Source organism: Panthera tigris, chromosome B3 (genome assembly GCF_018350195.1).
Source record: "Panthera tigris isolate Pti1 chromosome B3, P.tigris_Pti1_mat1.1, whole genome shotgun sequence".
Classification (NCBI taxonomy): domain Eukaryota; kingdom Metazoa; phylum Chordata; class Mammalia; order Carnivora; family Felidae; genus Panthera; species Panthera tigris.
The window spans coordinates 146,080,846-146,093,086 of NC_056665.1; positions in this window are offsets into that span (position 1 = coordinate 146,080,846).

Genomic DNA, 12,241 nt, shown 5'->3' on the forward strand with positions numbered 1-12,241 from the left:
TTATTGTACTTTTCATCTCCCCAAGTTCTTTTTTGTTTCTTTCTGGATTTTCTATTTCTTTATTGATATTTGCATTTTGTTCATATCATTTTCTTGAATTTCTCCACAACTTCCCATAATTCTTCAAGTTTTTTTTAAGATGGTTGTTTTGAATCTTTGGTAAAACTGCCATCAATTCTCTTTTGGGAACAGTTTCATTTTTATGGCCTTTAAGTAGGCCTTATTTTCCTGGTTATTTGTATGCCTTGTGATTTGTTTGTTGAAAACCGGACATTTGAATTCAATGTGGTAGCTCTGGACGTCAGATTCTTCTCCTTCCCCAAGCTGTTGTTGTTGTTTATTATTTATTGTTTTTGTTTGTCTGATTGTACTAGGCGGTCTCTGTGCCAATGGTCAGCCTGAGATGTAAATTTAATGTCTTAAGTCTTTTCTGAGCCTGAGGCTTTCCCTGGGCATGTGTGGTGACTTTCTAATTTTCCCCCCATATGCACTTGCTTTTGAGGGTCTTAGTTTTTGATGTCTGATTTCCAAAAAGTGCAAAACAGAAAAATACAGGGGCAGAAGAAGACGCCAACTTTATGTCCCTTGGAAGTCATTCCGCCCGAAGAGGGGGACGCTTGCAACAATGGTCTCTCCCTCTTCTTTGTCGGCACTCCGATTAGAAGCCACGATCAGAGAACAGATCCCGCTATTCGGAGGACAGTGTCCTTTTGGCCCACCCTGGCTCCCACAAGCCACGTGCAGGCTACTTCAGGAATGTGTGCACAGCTGCCTGCCCTGGGGCTGGGGCTGGGGGCGGGGTAGCTGCTACTTTGTTAAGAGCTAAAATTGGCCAGAGTTAAGCACATTTACCACCCAAGACTTCTCTCAGAAGTTGCGAGCCTTTAGCAGACTCCAGAGTTCCAAGTGGGTGCATCAAGACAGATTCTGTGAGTGCGACCATTGTCTGGGTGGGGAGACGGGTTTCTGGTGCTCCCTCCTCTGCTGTCTTCCCGGGACCCTCTCCTCTCCTTGCTCTTTATCCAGCTCTTCTTTCCGACTCACTGCCCTGATGAATGACGGAGCCTTAAACCGTCCACAGATGTAGAGGCAGGAGCCTTCCACAACCCTCACCAGAGACTCCCCATCACGGTCTCTGGTCGGGGAGTTTTGTCTGGCTGCACAGTGGACCCTTCATATCTGCACTTTCATAGCATCTCCCGCACTTGTGCAGAGTCCTTTATGCCCTATCACACACCTTGCACTGCTGATGGCACCCTCACTGACCCACCTGGTTCATTAGAGGTATTTTCTGGTGTATCCGTACAGCGGACGCCTTTCCAGCACGTACCTGGGGGCAAAACTGCCTGGTGAAGGAGCACAGAACTCTGGGCAGCTGGAGGCAACGATCAACTCTTTCCCAAAGTGGCTTTTTCAGTTTGACTTTCCAGTAGCATCACATGCATGAAAAGTGCTGCAGACCCACATCCCGGCACTTGGTGTGCTCAGACGTCTTAATGTCTGCTGGTGTCATTTGGCTAAGATGATATCTCATTCTGCTCTTGGGTTGAGTTTTTTCTGATTATTGGTGAAGCTGACACCTTTTTATATGATTATTTGCTTTTTGTATTTCTCTTCTCTGAAATATCTATTTATGTCTCTTGGCCTTGTTTTGTATTGGATTGCCTTTTTTCTTGCTTTTCAGAAGCTATTTGCACGTTACTGGCAGAATTCCCTTATCAGCTGTAGGTGTTGCAAACATATCTTCCCAGATGGTAACTGGTCTTTCATTTTTGTTAAAGGTGTTGTTTTTAGCACCCATCACCCTAAGACGGACACTTGTTGGGATGAGCACTGGGTGTTGTAAGTAATGAATCACCGAATTCTACTCCCGAAGCCAACATTGACCTGTATGTTAACTAATTAAGGTTTAAATAAAAAAAAGAAAATACGAAAAAGGGTACCTTGTGATGGACCTCACATTTTAATTTTAATATAAATTTATCAGTAGTGTCTTTTATAGTTTACGTCTTGTCTAAAACAAGTTGGCATTTGGGCCTAGGGGTGGAAACAGCTGTACTGTTACCTGACCTGGCTCACTGCACGGCCCACCCTGGTTCTGTCACATCCCATCTCTAAGTCCCTTTGTAAAGAAGCCCTTCATGAACGCTCATAATGGGACATGGGCAGGAAGGAGGTGCACCTTGTGCAGTGCCTCTAGCCTTTGAGAGCCATGGGCAGTGGAATCGTAAGGCTGGTGGACGTACCGGTAACCATGAGTGGGGCAGCTTGGCTGATGTTAAGTGAACTGAAGCACTGAAGGAAGAAAATGTCTCAGTGAGTCAGTCCCCTTTCCTGTCAACTCAGGGAACAGTGAGAGCATCAGAAATCTCCAATGACAACGTTTCAAGAGGCCCCATATCCTGCAGCCAGAGGACAAATAGGACTGAAAATTGGGCCCAGGACCAAGGTAGGATTACAAAGCAGGTTGAAAAGCCCAGAGGGTCTTCCCATGAAGGGAAGGGCCTCGCAGTGAAGAATGGGACCCCAAGACCTGGGATGAACACAGCTGGATTGGGGTCTGGGATCATGCAGAAAAGGAGGTGCAGGCCTCCCCACCAGGTCCAGAGCCCATCCTGCAGATGCACTGGCCAAGCCTGAGGGAAACACAAAAAGGAGACGACAACCCATGAAGGCATAATCGTGCCATTGTCACACACCAACAGAGTTCACTTGGTCTTTGGGAATGCGTTGGATCTTTTTTATGGCCACAGGACAGAGCAGTGTGTGAATGTTCTGCAGGTTTGGAATGCGGAATGTGGCTTGTCAAGGCCTGCGTGTGCCCAGCAGTTCGGCCGGTTGATTAAAGCGTTAACGGTAGGTACATCTTTATTAATATGCGTCTGCTGGCCATGCACATTGCTGGGGGGTAGATGTTACCATCTCCCATGATGACTGGGAATCTGTGTAATTCTTCCCACAGGTCTGCTCATTGTTTGCTTTATCTTTTTATTTATTTATTTTTAAAAAATTATTTATTTATTTATTTATTTATTTATATCCATATTAGTTGGCATATAGTGTAATCATGATTTCAGGAGTAGATTCCAGTGATTCATCCCTTACATATAACACCCAGTGCTCATCCCAACAAGTGTCCTCCTCAATGCCCCTTGTCCATTTAGCCCATGCCCCCCTCTCAACCCCTCCAGCAACCCTCTGTTTGTTTTCTGTATTTAAGAATCTCTTATATTTTGTCTCCCTCCATGTTTTTATATTAGTTTTGGTTCCCTTCCTTTATGTTCATCTGTTTTGTCTCTTAAAGTCCTCATATGAGTGAAGTCATACAATTTTTGTCTTTCTCTGACTAATTTCACTTAGCATAATACCCTCCAGTTCCATCCACGTAGTTGCAAATGGCAAGATTTCATTCTTCTTGATTGCCAAGTAATACTCCAATGTATGTGTATATATATATATATATATATATATATATATATACACCACATCTTCTTTATCCATTTATCCGTCGATGGACATTTGGGCTCTTTCCATACTTTGGCTATTGTCAATAGCACTGCTGTAAACGTTGGGATGCATGTGCCCCTTTGAAACAGCATACCTGTATCCCTCGGATAGATACCTAGTAGTGCAATTGCTGGGTCATAGGGTAGTTCTATTTTTAACTTTTTGAGGAACCTCCATACTGTTCTCCAAAGTGGCTGCACAGTTTGCATTCCCACCTTGCTTTATATTTTGAAAGCTGTGGCCCAGGCGTGTGTACATTTAGAGCTGTGTCAGCCCTCTTTATCTCCAGTAATGCCTTTTGCCTTCAAGTCTGTTTTATTTGGGATTAATATGGCCATTGCAGCTTTCCTTGGGCTAATATTTGCACAGAATGTCTTTTGTAAACTTCACCGAGTTAGCTTAACCAGCCCAATATTTTATATTAAAACATAAAGCATAAAAAACACATTATGTATAGACATATTCCCCCCAAACCTTTGACATTTGAGTAGAGCATTTAGCCCATGTATATTTGAGTTTATCCCTATTGCAGTTCCTGGGTGTGCAGGTTCATGGGTCTCATCAAATTTGGAAAGCTTCTGGCCATTATTTGGTCCATTATATGCTGCTGGAAACCGTGAATTCAGACCCGTCTAGTTCTTTGGCTCCTGGTCACTGTGGATCCTGCCTTTCTTTCATTTTTCTCAGCGTGTTACTTGATCAACTGCTGGGCACACCAGCCTCTCTTCTCTGCCCCATTCTTTGCTCACATGGGCACCCTCCTCTCTCATCTCAGACCCAGAGGCCCAGGGCACCCCAGTGGGACCTCTAGACCTGGCTTCAGACCTCTCTTCCTGGTTGGGCCACCCCACCCTGTATGGGGCTCTGAGCTCGGGCTCTGCCCTGGGCCTCTGCGTGTCTCCTCCCTCACCATGCAAATATCCACCTTGACCTGCCCACCTGACAGCTTCAGGGGCAAAATCCTCAGGAAAGGATACTGGGTGGAATAGTGCCTCCCCCCAGATTCATGTCCTCCCAGAGCCCACGAATGTGACCACATCTGGAACTGGGCTCCTTGCAGACGTGATCAGTTACGATGCGGCCATATTTGAATGGTTGGCCCTAAATCCAGTATGACTCCTGTCCTTGTAAGAAGAGGGACATTTAGACACAGAGACACAGGGACACAGGCAAATGCCACGTGATGATGGAGCAGAGATTGGCCTGATGCTCTAAGGCCATGGGATGCTGTGTCTCTGGCAGCCACGCGAAGCTGGAGGAGGGGGGATCCTTCCCTAGAAGCGCTGTGGGGGCCTGCCACACCTTGACTTCAGACGTCCAGCTTCCACGGCCTAGAGGACATGGTGTTAGGTGCCCCATTTACAGCCACCCCCAAACTAAAGCCAGAAGAAGAAAGAAGCCGCGTGTGTATTTTTGGGGAATGGTGTCTCTGGCGTGGTGGCTGTCTCTCTCAGTGCGCTGCAGGCAACTCTGTCTGCTTGTGTGTCCCCGCTGTGCCATTGGCCAACGGCCTCATCATGGCCCTGTGAAGATGACATGAGTGTCCCCTGCAGCTGCGGGTGGCCGTCACCCCCCCTCCGTGGTTGGGAGTCTCGTATAATTATTTTCTCCTTTCGTGTTTGTGTTTCTTTGGTTTTGGTTGCTCTTCTTCCAACTTTTAAATTTGGACTCTTGGTTAACTCAGTGTTTTCTCCCCTCCAGACACGTAGGCTACAGTTCCTCTGCTGACGTGACTCGAGACGTGTGTGTCACTAGCCTGTCGTCAGGGAGCTTGCTGTGTGGGACCTGAATATTTTGAAATGTACTGAGTTGTGACCCAAGGCTCAGCAGACGGTGAGTTCCTACCAGTTCGCTGTGTGTTTAAGGAATAATTCTCCTTGAGTTCTGGGTGGGAATGCTGGGAAGTCTGCGACCGTGCTTGTGGCCCTGCTGTCGCCTATCTGTAGGGCTGTGCTGACCTCTCGAGCCCACTCGGGCTAGGCCCTGACCCGCCCTGCTCTGAGTCTGCGCTTGGGGAGGCAGCATGACCTCTGCTGGGCCAGATGCTGGACGCAGCCGCAGCACCTCCCTCTCTGCCCAGTGCCTCTCTGACTCCTGCTCTCCAGCCTCGGACACCGAGTGCCCTGCTCCTGGCCTCTGGCACTCCCTGCCTCCCGGCTTGGACTTCTCTTCTGTGCACACTCCATCCCTGCTAATCCCCACCAGTCCCGTGAGGATAAACGCCACCCATGTACCGGTGGCTCCAGATTCCGGTCCCCATCTCGGGCCTCTTTACGAACACTGCAGCCCAGTAAGTGGCAATTCCGTGTGTGCTGTGAGTTGGGAGGCCCTGTGGGTGCAATTCTGCAAGCCCATCAGGTCTTGTACCCCAGGACATGTGTGCTCTGAACCCTGCTCTCTGCTGCCACTGCCCCCGCCCTGCTGCCTCTGTCTCCCCATGAGACTTCTGCACAGATCTCTTACTGAGATCGGGGTCAAGAGCTCCCTTTCCAAGATGGCGAGTTGGAGCTGCCCATTAGACATCCAACAAGCGGTGCTGGGCTGCAGCCCAGTGTTCGTGTGCCCCTTGCCCACATGCTGACCCTGCAGGTCAGTCACACCCTCTAGGATGTGTCAAATAGCACCTGCCGTGGATGTTTGTGTCTGGTCTCCTTGTCTTTTACACGACATTTCCTTGTTTTTAACTGTGCTGTTCATCCCTCATCAGGACGATGGTTCCACGGTGCAGGCGTCCGAGTCCTTCCATGGTAACGCCTGCCTGGCACACAGCGGGCTGTTGATGAGTAGCCGCTGTCTGGATAAGCAGTCATTTGTTTGAAGTGGCTTTTCTTTGGTTCTTTGTGTGTTTCCTTGGTTATTTGTGTTTACAACCTACTGGAAATGATCTCTCCCTCCCCACCTTCCACTGAAAACGTTTCCATGCAGGTCAAATTCCTCCCGCTCATTGCATTTCTCCATCGTTCATTTCCTTGGACTCTGTGATGGTGGCTAGGCCATATACTCAGATACTTGGTCAAACACTAGTCCAGAGAGAGAAGGTATTTTAGAAATGTGATTAACATTTAGATTAGTGGCCCGTTTTATAGATTTGGGCTCACCAAGCCTACACAATCATGTGTCCAAACCTGAAAGTGCCCCCCTTTATATGTATACATACTTTAAAAATAAGATCATCTCTCACACACACCTATCATTCAGTCATCTGCCAGTCATCTATCTGTCTAGCATCTGCCTGTCATTCATCATTGTTTATTCTCTGAAGAACTCTGACCAACACAGACTCTTTTTGACATTAGATGCTTTGGCCTCTGTTTCGGGAGTTTTTACTTTGTTTATGGGGACTCTGTCCTTATAGGTATTTGGTCTTTGCTCTGCAGGCAGAGCTGTGAGTCTCATTTTTTAAAGTTCCTGGCCTTGCTGTCATTCTGAGAAAGTCCTTATTTACCTCAAGAGAATGTAAATGCTTCCCCGTAACTTCCTCCGGTCTTACTGTGGACTTGTGTCCCTCAGTAGCACTGATGCTGCCATTGGGGGCAGGGTCCCGTCTCCTGGCACTGAAGCAGTCTTGTTCCGGCCACTTGTCTTCTGGAATAACCTCAGTGAACATGGGTTTGGCCGTGGGCTGGGAATGGACATCAGGGCCTTGGCTGGACAGCACAGGCATCTGGTTTCTGCCCAGGTGCTGGGAGGTCTCAGTCCACAAGCCCTGGGGGGCAGGGCTGGCTCAACCCTTCCCCTCAAACACCAAGACATGGGGTCCGGTTGGGCGTGGGGCCTGCATGGGGCAGACGGCTGGGCAGCGGGTTCCATGCTGTGGGATCAGGCTTGTCAAGCTGTGATTTAGGTGTGGGAGGACACGCGTGTCCTGTTTATCAGCATGGCTGGAAACAGGTGTTTCTGCCCAGAGCAGGTGGCGTCCCGGCAGGCGAGGCTGTGGTGGCCCGGCTGAGCTGTGGAGCGTGCAGGACACAGCCCTCCCCTCGGACCACATGTCACAGCGCTGAGTTCGGGCCTGTGGCCGCAGAGCTGGGGAAAGTCACAAACGCGTTGTGTGGAGGGAAACAGCCGAGCCAGGGCCCCATGGGGACTGTCACATGCCTCTGGCAGATAGACAGTTTGGCCGAGGTCGGTTGGTGCTTATGTAAGACGAAAGGAGAAGTCATGGTGGAGGGCAGCCCGCGGGATTCTTCTGCTGAAGACACGAACCCGGCCGGCCAGGAGGGGCTGGGTTCACGTATGCTTTCCCCAAATGGAGCTCTGGCACTAGACGGATGTGCTCTGCTGTGTACTCTAGGGCATGTTGTAAGTTTGCTTCCTAGACAGAGAGAAGCTCGAGTATGGACCTACCGGGCCCAAACAGACACCCAGCACGCTCAGGGGCTTGGTGCCCTGCCCTCTTCCATTCTCCCGGGGCCTGCGGATGGGGCTGTGGGGTGTCAGTCCAAGGGCAGAGCCCAGAGCCAGGGGCAGCTTCTTTGGGAACAGCTGGGAGACAGCTGTGGCTGCCCTGTGGCGTCTCTGGGTGAGGCTGGGCGGGAGGATGCGGTTGAGGTCTGGAGGCCCAAGTGCACAGCCTCCTTTGAGTCCTGCCAGACCATTCATTCGTTTGTGTGCTCACTCATTCATTCCTTCAGCTACTGTGCATGCTGGGCGTGTGCTGTCCTTGCTTCCATGGGGCTTGGAGGCCGACTGGGAGGAGGACAGACCCTGGGGCAGGAGGATGGTTTCGGGCCGTGAAGTCAGAGGAGCAGGCCCAGATGGCCTCGAGGTGGCTGGCGCTGGGGAGGCCTGGCCAGGCCAGCTGGGTTAGGCAGAAAGAGCCTTGTTCCTGATGTAAAGGGAGCCCGTCAGCGACTTTGAGCCGGGGCTACGGGCTCACAGGTCTTTAGGAGACTAGACCGGCTGTGGGCTGGGGAGGGGGCAGGCCTGGAGGCAGGCTGTACAACAGGGAGCTCTGGGTGGGTGTGACGTGGCTTGGAGTGTGTGGGAGGCAGGTCGCGATGACTTCGGGGTGTCTTTCGGGGGCTACTCGGCAGGCGGTCATTTACCAAGCTGGCAGCCTGGGGGAGGGTAGACTTCGGAAGGAGGTAACTGGGAATACAGGGACCGCAGTGTATTATAAATGTGTGCCGTGTGCAGGAGGACACATCCGGGGGACAAAGTGCTCTTGTGACTTAGGGTCCATGTTGCGGGGGACGTGCGTTCACTGAGCAAGTGTTTCTGAGCACCTACCACGTGCTGGGCTCTTCTTTCTGTGTTGGGCATCATCAGGGAGCCACAGAAAACACTGTGCTCTTGGCATTAACCTTCTGGGTGACGAGAAAGAAATAACCAACCAATATAATGAGAAAGGGAGCCTCAGAGTGTGCCAGAGGGGCAGAGAAGAAAACGCAGTGGGGAAGCGGCACAGGGCAAGGGCATGGCCACTACAGGACCCGTGTGCAGACGAGCTATGGGGGCACTGAGGCCTCCTGTCAGCTCTGGACACAGGGCTGCCCTTGCCACTGATAGGTCGCCGAGGGCAGGGTGGGCAGGGTGAGCCCTCCGGGGCACAACCGTGGGCAGCCTCCTGAGTGGGTGCCACAAGGCTGGGGCAGCAGGTGGGTGCAGAGAGAGAACGGGATCTGTTCTCAGAGTTTGGCCTGAGACCCTAGATGGGGCCCCCTCGGCCGGCAGCGGTGACACGGGGACCAGGGTGTGAGTTTCCTGTGGGTGCCACAGCAAATCCCACAGACCTTTGTCTCCTCAGGGTATGGAGCCAAGAAGTCTGTCCCCAGCCCCTGGGCCACAGGCGGGCATGGGCAGGCTCTGGGACACAGCCTGTCCCTGGTTTCCCTGCTCCAGGAGCAGCACCTGGGCTTGTGGCCACTGCGGGCACCTTGCTCTGGTGTCACGCTGCCTTCTCCTGTGGCTCTGTGACAACAGTGACCCCCACCAGCCGAGACCACCTCTCTTCTTGTACCCTGACCTTGATGCTTCTGCCAAGTGCCTTTGCCCCAGAGGTCACATGCAGAGGCCATGGGGGTCGTCTGACCACAGCACTGCGTCTGGTCGTGGCATGTCAGGTGTGAGGTGTGGGTCAGCCTCCACTGGCCACGTGCAGGGATGAGCATGAGCTGAAACCGTGGACGGATGGGGGTGGGTGAGGACAGAGGTGGTGAGAGGGACGAGCAGTGACAGGGGGACACCAGCATTGTGGCATTGGGGGCGGGGGGGCCGTGGACCGGCTGGGCTTGACGGTGGCTGCCCTCACTCTTGCCCCTGGCCAGCGGGTGGCGTCCACTGTGCTTGCCTGCCCCCGTGACCACTTCCTCTTCTGCGGCTGGGGACCCTGGGCGACGGCAGGCTTCCAACGGTGACTGTGCGCTGGGCAGCACCAGGGTCTCCCATGCGCCCCTTCAGGCACGACTGCACGCACTGCCCCCGCCTGCTGCACCGGAGGGAACAGACTCAGGAGGCCGTGGGGCCAGGCACACATAGAATGGGCTCCACGTGTGGGCAGCACCCGCTGCCCCCAGCTAGGTGCATGGGAGCCGTGTGGCACATGGGCGTGTGTCTGAGCGCATACGTGAGCACACACGGTCTGCAGACCAGTGCGTGTGCTGTGTGCGTGCAAGCACGAGCCTGGCGCTTGCACATGTTTGTGCGTGTGCTGTGTCTGTAGGCTGCAGTGTGCACGAGCATTGCCTGTGTCTGTGCACACGCGCTTCTGTGTGAACTGTGCTTGTGCACATGTGTGCGTGTGCGTGTGGTGGGTGTATCTGTGAGTGTGCAGAGCAGCACCTCTCCCCCCCGCCGGCTTCCCCACGGGGCAGCCCCCCAGGGCCCGCCTGCCACAGCCGCACCCCAATCCCGGCTGGGACTCTCCCTCAGCTCCGGATTCTCTGATCTGACGGAAGCAGGGAGACAAGAGGCAGGGCATGTGAGCAAGGTTGTTTATGGGGCCGGCTGGCAGGTGGGAAGGCAAGGGCCCACAGTCAGGGCCGCTGGTTCAGGAAGCATGGGCTGGGTTTGGCGGCCGAGCCCCGGGCACAGGTGGACAGAGACGAGCATGGGGCAGGCGAAGCGGGGCCGGGGCACCACACACAGGCCAGAGTCCCAGCCTCCCTTCTCTGCGGGTGCAGGACATCCGCTCTCCTGGGGCTACTTCATCTGCAGCAAGAGCCCAGGCGTTGGGAAGGGGGCCGGTGGCCGGAGGGTGCAGAGGGGGGATGTGAGGAGCCAGGTCCCCAGATGACAGGGCCCAGACCCCCATGTACTTGTGAGCAGGTGCAATGTGCCCGCTTCCTGGCCGGAGTGCTGTGGCAGAGGGGAGGGGCCTCTGATGCCCGACAGGCCCCGGGCCCATGTCCACGGCCCACGGCAGCTGCACATCCCTCCCGCTCCCACCAGGCTCCCTGGGCTGGCTCCAGTGTGTCCCCCACCGGGCAGGGCACCGCCTCCCCCCAGCCCTGCACACAGGTGTGCTGGCTGCCTTACTTTGATGAAGGTGACGAAGCCGCTGTAGAGCAGAGTGAGAAGGAAGAGGGCCGCGAACGTGGGCCAGTCTGCCGGTGTCTTCCAGGTCCGTGGAGCCGCCGCCGCTCTCGTCATGGCTCTGGGGGGCTGGGGGGGCCATGTCCAGACCCGGGGAGCAAGGGCGCTAGTGAGGAGGTTCGGTTCGGAACCCGCACACAACGGGTTGCTGAGTGACAGGGGACTGCTCCGGGCATGCTTCTCCCGACCCGGAGTCTGTGAGGCTTCTCCCGGCCGGGTCCCCCGGTGCCCACAGAGCCAGACGGGGCCCCCCACTCCGTGCAGCAGACGGGCCGGGTCCCGGGCGCGAGCGGGAGGTGGTTGTCACCCGGTAGGGGTAGTCGCACAGGGGACCCAGCCAGGCAACAAGAGGTGGGAACAGCACGCACGAAGCTGTTCTGGGAGAGAGCCGGGAGGGCAGAGGGGCTCCGAGTGGCTGCCGCGGAGAGCTCGGGCGAGTGGGGGCAGGGTGGGCATTGCGGGATCTGCATCCCTGAGCAGCCGCTCCCCTGGACACTCGGGCGGGGGCCAGGATGGGAGGGGTGGCCGGGGTCCTGGTTCAGGGCCCAGTTCCTGTGTCACGGGGCGTGAGCGTGGAGGTCGTGTGCGCTTGCAAACTTTATAGCGGTCTGTTTATTCTAATAATGAAAACATGGCAATCTTTGTTAGTTTCATCTTTCTAGTAATTAAACCCTGTTGCATTCTACGAAGGTGTTGGTCCATGAGAACAGGAAATATTAACAAAGGCAGCTGTCCTTGCTCCGGATGATTTGGGAAAACCTGTTCCAGACACGTGAAGTGTAGTGGTGAACGGTTGGGGGGTCAGCTGGACAGTCAAAAGTTACACAGTCCTGCACGGACAGTGCCCTGTCCAGGTGAAGGCCATGTGTTCTGACCCCCCACCAGAGCACCAGACTGAGCCCCAGGGCATCGAAGGCTGCTCAGAGGACAGGAGGGTGGGTGGGTGACCTGTTCATTTGCACCCTTCAGTCCAGTGAGGCGGGCCAGGCCAGTGGGCTTCGTGTCGGGCTTGGCCCAGGAGATGCTGTGATGTAGTTGGACGTGACCGGAACTGCTGTTAATGACAGAATCTGGATCTCCTGTGGGTCTAACTCTGCTGCTTCTTATCTTGATTGTGGCTGAAGCTTTTCTGCTTCTTTGCATGTCTTTTAATTTTTGATTGCACGCTGGGCATTGTAAACAAACAGCCAGCACTGGA